The sequence below is a fragment of the Bufo bufo genome, chromosome 1 (genome assembly GCF_905171765.1).
Source record: "Bufo bufo chromosome 1, aBufBuf1.1, whole genome shotgun sequence".
Classification (NCBI taxonomy): Eukaryota; Metazoa; Chordata; class Amphibia; order Anura; family Bufonidae; genus Bufo; species Bufo bufo.
Genome location: NC_053389.1, coordinates 388,639,106 through 388,647,342, shown reverse-complemented (window position 1 = coordinate 388,647,342; position 8,237 = coordinate 388,639,106). Strand labels below are relative to the sequence as shown.

At 44.1% G+C, this 8,237-nt stretch overlaps 1 long non-coding RNA gene across 1 annotated transcript; it reads right to left on the bottom strand.

The window, feature by feature from the left end:
* Nucleotides 1–668: 668 nt before the first annotated feature.
* On the bottom strand, nt 669–2,221 carry LOC120987311. Its single transcript, XR_005775984.1, has 3 exons — nt 2,112–2,221; nt 856–861; nt 669–678 (listed from the first exon to the last, which is right to left on the bottom strand). It is a non-coding gene; the product is annotated as an uncharacterized LOC120987311 (long non-coding RNA).
* Nucleotides 2,222–8,237: the final 6,016 nt, after the last annotated feature.

Here is an 8,237-nt window from a genome sequence, read left to right as displayed (position 1 = left end):
CAGGTACATACATACGTAAATAACTTTTTTATGTTTTGCCAACACTCTGTAATGTATACAGTGCTAAGCAAAAGTATTCAACCCCCTTGACTTCGTTCTTTTTTTTGTTGCCTCACCCCCTGGAATTAACATGGATTGTTTGAGGATTTCCATCATGTAATATGTAGAACATGCCCACAACTTTAACCTTCTTTTAAATTGGTTAATTTTAAAGCAAACAACTAATAGGACAAAATAACAGAAAAGGTCAATGTGCATAACTATTCACCCACCCCCCTAAAGTCAATACTTAGTAGAGCCACCTTTTGCGGCAATCACAGCTCCAAGTCGCTTTGGATAAGTCTCTATGAGCAGTTGCCACATCTTACCACAGGCGTTTTTGCCCATTCCTCCTTGCAATAGTGATTCTGCTCCTTCAAATTTGATGGTTTGCGCTTGTGAACAGCAATCTTTAAGTCTGACCACAGATTTTCTATTGGATTAAGATCTGGGCTTTGACTAGGCCATTCCAACACATTTATATGTTTACCCTTAAACCACTCAAGTGTTGCTTTAGCAGTGTGTTTGGGGTCATTGTTCTGCTGGAAGCTGAACCTCCGTCTTAGCCTCAAATCACGCACAGAGTGGGACTGGTTTTGCTCATCTTTCCCTCAACTCTGACCAGTTTCCCAGTCCCGGCTGCTGAAAAACATCCCCACAGCATGATGCTGCCACCACCATGTTTCATTGTGGGGATGATGTTCTTTGGGTGATGTGATGTGTTGTTGGCTTTGTGCCAGACAAGTGATGGACTGAGCCATCACAGTATCTGCAGTAGAAGCCTGAGGCCTAGCCTCCTTCCTACAGGCTTTGGACACAGGACTATGGAGACACCCACTCCGACCTATTTGGTTGAGAGGGAACTATAAACCATGAATTTTTGGTTGAGTTTATAGGCCACATTTTTCGTATTCCCCATTAAAGTAGCATGGTGTGAATCCATAAACGCAATAAGGGTTAACTCCAAATGAATGTGTTGGTTTATTTGTCCCTTTGTCCTATTGTGTTAGTAATGGGATTAAGAAGTAGCCGACTCTGGTGTAGAGAATTATATCATCCTATGATACACTGAGGAGATAAACCCATCCCATGGGTCTCCTCTCGCCCTATTGTTTCATCAAGACACTGCGGAGGGGATGTCTTTTTTCATACTTTTAATTTTGGATTGAGTTATGCATCATAAAGCTGGCAGCCACTGCAATTATATATAGATCCCTCCATATTGGAATATCTTTACATCAAGAACACTGGCCAATAACTCTTGAATCTACTTTAAAATTATTGATTTAACAAATAAATAATATTAAACTCAATTGAATTATCATTAACTAATAAACAAAATAAAATTATAATATACTGAAATATAACTAACTAATATACCATATAATGATCATAAAGATCACTAACTAACGTATTGAGATTTAAATTGTCAATGTGTATAAAGACTTTAAATAAAATAAAAAGGTAAACAATAGACAAACAGACATATTTTGTACCGCCGTCTACATAACGACTGTCTATATAAAAATATCATATGATATTACCCCTCCGGTGAACAATTTAAATTAAAAGAAAAATTAAAAAAGTTAACGAAAATATGAATTTATTCAACCTAACATCACTAAAAGTGCAACACCAAGCTAGCTAAAGAGGCATATGCCCCCCAAAATAGTAACAATCGGTCAGTGCATTCTGCTAAAAATTAGACCCAACCGTTAGACAATTGCCACATAAAATCAATAATTTGGCTCTCAAAATATGGAGACAGTAAAACATGAATTGTTTTTGGTTCAACAATGCTTTTATTGTGTAAAAAACGATTTACTATAAAATAAGGAAAAATAGTAGGTTTGGCCGCACCTTTAACAACCAGCTGTCTAAATATTTCATACCAAATAACCCCTTAGTTGGACACCTTTTTAAACAAAAATGTACAACTGTTAAAAAAGGCATTTTTATGGACAGCTTTTCTCACAAAAAGGTATAATAGCAAGCGATCATAAAGTCATATGCACCACAAATTAAAGTTTAATAAGAGTTGCAAATAATGTTAATTTTTATTTTTTTCAAACAGGAATGAAAACATTGAAGGCCAAATTTGCCAAACTGCAAAGGGCGCATCTCCATGATATGCGGGCCGTTCATGAGCGCTTGAAGGGCATGGAGGAGAGGCAACGCAAGGCCATGAAAGAGGTGCATGAGATTATCATGCTTTTGGAGAAATTGCCTTAATTTAATTTTTTTTTTTTCTACTAAGTTATATAAATCGTTTGTACAGTTATAACGTGTATTGTGTTTTTTGTAATATTGCTTGGTTTTACTGTAACAGCTCGGCCTAAATCAGCCAGAACTGATAGCAGCCGGTAAATACATGTCAAATACATATAGAGTCCATTCACACGTCTGTTAAATGTGTCCGCAGAAGTAAGTGTCAGCCATTACAGGCCTCAAAAATTTGCCGACAGGTGTTCCCCTGACAGCAAATAACTTTGTATTCTGTTGCTGGTGGTACATTAGGCATTCACAGGATACAGAAGTAAGTGTCGGCCATTACAGGCCTCAAAAATTAGCCGACGGGTGTTCCCCTGACAGCAAATAACTTTGTATTCTGTTGTTGGTGGTACATTAGGCATTTACAGGATACAGAAGTAAGTGTCGGCCATTACAGGTCACAAAAATTAGCCGACAGGCGTTCCCCTGACAGCAAATAACTTTGTATTCTGTTGTTGGTGGTACATTAGGCATTGACAGGATACAGAAGTAAGTGTCGGCCATTACAGGCAACAAAAATTAGCCGACAGGCGTTCCCCTGACAGCAAATAACTTTGTATTCTGTTGTTGGTGGTACATTAGGCATTGACAGGATACAGAAGTAAGTGTCGGCCATTACAGGCCACAAAAATTAGCCAACAGGCGTTCCCCTGACAGCAAATAACTTTGTATTCTGTTGCTGGTGGTACATTAGGCATTCACAGGATACATAAGTAAGTGTCGGCCATAACAGGCCCCAAAACTTGGCCGACAGGCGTTCCCTGACAGCAAATTACTTTGTATCCTGTTGCTGGTGGTACATTAGGCATTCACAGGATACAGAAGTAAGTGTTGGCCATTACAGGCCACAATAATTAGGCATTCAGCGGACATAAAAGGCATTTCATGCCACTGTATTTACCGAAGACAGGGACCATAAATTGTTATGGGTGGTGCGGATATGGGCTGTCATGAGGAATTTCAAACAAACATGGTCTACTGTTCACATGTGTTGAATTCCTCCGAGATCCATGCCTCATTCATTTTTAGAATTGTGAGGTAGTCAACACTGTCGTGAGCTAGGCGAGTCCGCTTATCGGTCACGATCCCACCAGCTGCGCTGAAAGTCCTTTCGGATAGGACACTTGATGAGGGGAAAGCTAACAGTTCCATTGCAAATTGTGCAAGTTCTTGCCAGAGGTCAAGCCTGCCCACCCAGTAGTCCAGGGGTTCATCACTTCTCAGAGCATCCAAATCGTCCGTTAACCCGATGTAGTCGGACACCTGTCGGTCTAGGTGTTCCCTGAGGCTGGATCCGGAGGACACCTGTCGATGGGTCGGCTGAAAGAATGTTCTCATTTCAGAAGTTACCAACACATCTTTAAACCGCCCTCTTCTTGCAGGCGCAGTTGGATTGGTACCCACAACTGTTTCTCTGTGAGTGGAAACTCCTCTTCCAGTGCCTAAAAAAGCAGAATGCAGCATTTCTTGAAGCAAGGCCTGGAAGTGCTGCATTCTGACAGCCCTCTGTGATGGTGGTAACATTTCCGCCATTTTTTGTTTGTACTGGGGGTCAAAATACGTTGCCACCCAGTACTGGTCCTTGCCCTTGATGCTTTTTATACGGGGGTCCCTCTTAAAAGACTGGAGCATGAAGGCCCCCATTTGCACTAAACTGGAAGCGTTATAGTGGCCTGGCTCCTGCTCATCATCCAGGATAATGTCGTCCTCGTTCTCCTCCCCCCATCCACGGACAACACAAGGGATCCCAGAAAGGTTTAAAGCATGCTCTTCTTGATCCTCCTCCCCGGCACCATCCTCCTCTGACTCCTCTTCAGACCTCTGTTGTTGACTTGTCTCAGATGGCGTAGCCCCCCCTGGGAATTCATCCAGCATTGCTACTTCCTCATCTTCCCGCACACGCTCCTCGACGGCTTGATCAATGAAACGACGCAATGCACGCTCCAGAAAGAAGGCGTAAGTTACAATGTCACTGATGGCGCCCTGGCTGTGACTGAGCAGTTTGGTGATCTCTTCAAATGGCCGCAGAAGTCTGCATGCATCGCGCATGAGCAGCCACTGGCGCGGTGAAAAAAAAACAAGCTCCCCAGAACCTGTCCTGCCGCAGAGTTCGTACAGGTAGACGTTAACTGCACGTTTATGTGGAACAGCCTATCGAGCATATACAAGGTTGAGTTCCATCGCGTCGGGCACTCACAAATAAGACGTCTGATGGGCAGGTTGTGTCGCCGCTGGATTTCAGCAAGGCGAGCCATGGCCCTGTAAGATCTTTTGAAATGGCCCGCAATTTTCCTGGCCTGCCGCAAGACGTCCTGGACCCCGGGGTATTTGACAAAGAATCGCCACGTGTGTCATTTTGCCCTGTTTCAGCGCACTCAGCAGATTGGCACCGTTGTCGCACACCACATTACCAACTGTCAAATTGAGCGGTGTTAGCCACTGATCTGCCTGTGAACTCAAAGCTGAAAGGAGTGCAGGACCGGTGTGGCTCTTGGCTTCCTGGCACAACAGACGCAGCACAGCATGGCAACGTCTAACCTGGCGTGTCGAATAGGTTCTGGGGATCTTGGTTGGCGCAGCGGAAGAGACGGTAGCAGCGGAAAAGGAGGAGTCAGCCGAGGAGGAGAGGGAGGATAGAGTAGGAGGAGGAGAAGAAGAGGCAGGCCTGCAAATCTACACGGATGCCACGGGTTACATGCTTGACGGCCGTCAGAAGGTTCACCCAGTGGGCAGTAAAAGTTATATACCTTCCATGCTCGTGTTTGCTAGACCACGTGTCTGTGGTAAGATGTATCTTGGCACCGACACTGTGTGGCAGAGATACATTCACTTGCCGCTGAACGTGACCATATAGCTCTGGGATATAGAGAAATATTTCCCTCCTGGGACCTTCCATTGTGGTGTTCCAATGGGCGCAAATTTTCAAAAGGCCTCCGAGTCCACAAGTTTATATGGCAGTAGTTGACGGGCTATCAGTTCCGACAAGCCAGCGGTCAACCGTTGGGCAAGAGGGTTATCCGGCGTCATAATTTTTTTACGCTCGAACATTTGAGCCATGGAAGCCTGCCTTTTTCCTGACAAACGTGAGGACGGCATGATGGAAGGTGGAGTGGAGGACAATTGGGAGGAGAGAGGAGAAGGATAAGGAGTAGAGGCTGGACGGTGAGAGCCTGGAGTGTGGCTTTGTGGGTTCTGACGGCGTTGCTCCCACTGGGCTCGATGATGTGAGGCCAGGTGCCTTCTTAAGGCGGTCGTCCCTAGGTGAGTTTTGGGCTTTCCGTGACTTATGCGTTGACTGCAAAGGCTGCAGATGGCAACACTATTGTCAGCCACTGACACATTAAAAAAAGTCCACACTGCGGAGCCATGTGCAGGCGTCCTGGGAGCGCCAGATGTGACCGTACATCGTTGATGGCTCGCTCCTGATACATTAGTAGTCTGGTTGTCCCTTCTGTTCAATGTAAGTTCGGCCTGCTTCTCCTCCCTATCTGCTGGTCCATATCTCCCTCTGAACTCCCCTCTCTTCCTCTCTTGTGGGCACCCACGTTACGTCCATAGACACGTCATCATCAACGTCACCTTCCCCACCACTAACATTAGAGATCTCGGAGTAGGCAGCAACAGCGGGGACCAACCTTCGTGGGCTGATCTGGGTACTGTCGTCAGACTGCTGAGTGGTGGCTGTTGCACTTGCTACCTCCTCTTCCTGATCCGATGCCAAGAATGGCTGCGCATCGGAAATGTCTTGTGATGGATCGGAAAATAATTCCTGTGACTCAAGTGGAGGGTATATGGTGGTGGTGGTGGTGTTGGTGGTGGTGTCTTTGGGGGTGCACACAGCAGAGAGTGAAGAGGGTGCAGATAGAGAGGATGAGGAGGGTACAGAAGCGGAAGGCTGAGTGAGCCACTCAACCAAGTCTGGTGCGTCCTTTGACGAAATTGAACGCACCTTATGCAACTTCCCACTTTGACTCCGGCCTGGTGCTCCTGCCCTACCCCTACCCCTACCACCCCTGCGGAAGAGCCTGCTTCTTCCTCTGCCTGTCATTTTTTAAATGGCCCAGTGACAAAAGTCTATAGAGAAGCGCAGTGTATGTGGAAGAAGGTATATAACACCCTGCTTCAATATGTCGTTTTGGTGTCAACTGGTCTATAATCACACCAGTTGTTTTTTTTTTTACTTTTAAATTCTATCACTGTGTGTAGCAGAGGTAACGCAGTGAAAGCGGATAAATTTGTGCAGCACACAAATACACTATTTGAGTAGTATATTCCTAGATAACACCCCGATTCAATATGTTGTTTTGGGGCCCACTGGTCTTTCACACCAGTTTAGTTTTTTTCTTTAAATTTTCTCACTGTGTGTAGCAGAGGTAAAGCAGTGAAAGCGGATAAATTTCTTCAGCACGCAAATACACTATTTGAGTAGTATATTCTTAGATAACACCCCGCTTCTATATGTTGTGTTGGGAAAGACTGGTCTTTCACACCAGTTATAAAAATATTTTCCTTTAAATTCTATCACTGTGTGTAGCAGAGGTAACGCAGTGAAAGTGGATAAATTTCTGCAGCACACAAATACACTATTTGAGTAGTATATTCTTAGATAACACCCCGCTTCTATATGTTGTGTTGGGGCCCACTGGTCTTTCACACCAGTTTAGGTTTTCCTTTAAAATTTCTCACTGTGTGTAGCAGAGGTAAAGTAGTGAAAGTGGATAAATTTGTGCAGCACACAAATTAAATACACTATTTGAGTAGTATATTCTTAGATAACACCCCAATTCTATATGTTGTTTTGGGGCCCATTGGTCTTCCACACCAGTTATAAAAATGTTTTCCTTTAAATTTTCTCACTGTGTGTAGCAGAGGTAACGCAGTGAAAGCAGATACATTTCTGCAGTACCCAAATACAGTATTTGAGTAGTATATTCTTAGATAACACCCCGCTTCTATATGTTGTGTTGGGGGCCACTGGTATTTCACACCAGTTATACATTTTTTTTTCCTTTAAATGTTATCCCTGATTGTAGCAGAGATAACGCAGTGAAAGCGGATACATTTCTGCAGCACCCAAATACACTATTTGAGCAGTATATTCTTATATAACACCCCACTTCAATATGTTGTTTTGGGGGCCACTGGTCTATCACACCAGTTATAATACTTTTCTCTAATTGCGTTTGTCACTCTTTGTAGTTGTAGTATCGCTGCAGAACCGCTCACCAGTCACAATGCTGCACTATGCAAATCCACTATAATATGCTTTCTATGTTAGAAAGTATATTATAAGTGTATTACACCCCTCTGTACTGCACACCAATCAATAGCACACCTATACCAGTCCTTAAAAGGACTTTTGTGGACCTATTAGCTAGCGATTTGTGTCACTAAGGCCCCTTTCACACGGGCGAGTATTCCCCGTGGATGCGATGCGTGAGTTGAACGCATTGTGCACCCGCACTGAATACTGACCCATTCATTTCTATGGGGCTGTTCACATGAGCAATGATTTTCACGCATCACTTGTGCGTTGCGTGAAAATCGCAGCATGTTCTATATTCTGCGTTTTTCACGCAACGCAGACCCCATAGAAGTGAATGGGGTTGCGTGAAAATCGCAAGCATCCGCAAACAAGTGCGAATGCGGTGCGATTTTCACGCACGGTTGCTAGGAGACGATCGGGATGGAGACCCGATCATTATTATTTTCTCTTATAACATGGTTATAAGGGAAAAAAATAGCATTCTGAATACAGAATGCATAGTAAAATAGGGCTGGAGGGGTTAAAAAAAAAATATATAATTTAACTCACCTTAGTCTACTTGATCGCGATGCCCGGCATCTCCTTCTGTCTCCTTTACTGAACAGGACCTGTGGTGAGCATTCATTACAGGTCAAGGACCTGTGGTGACGTCACTCCGGTC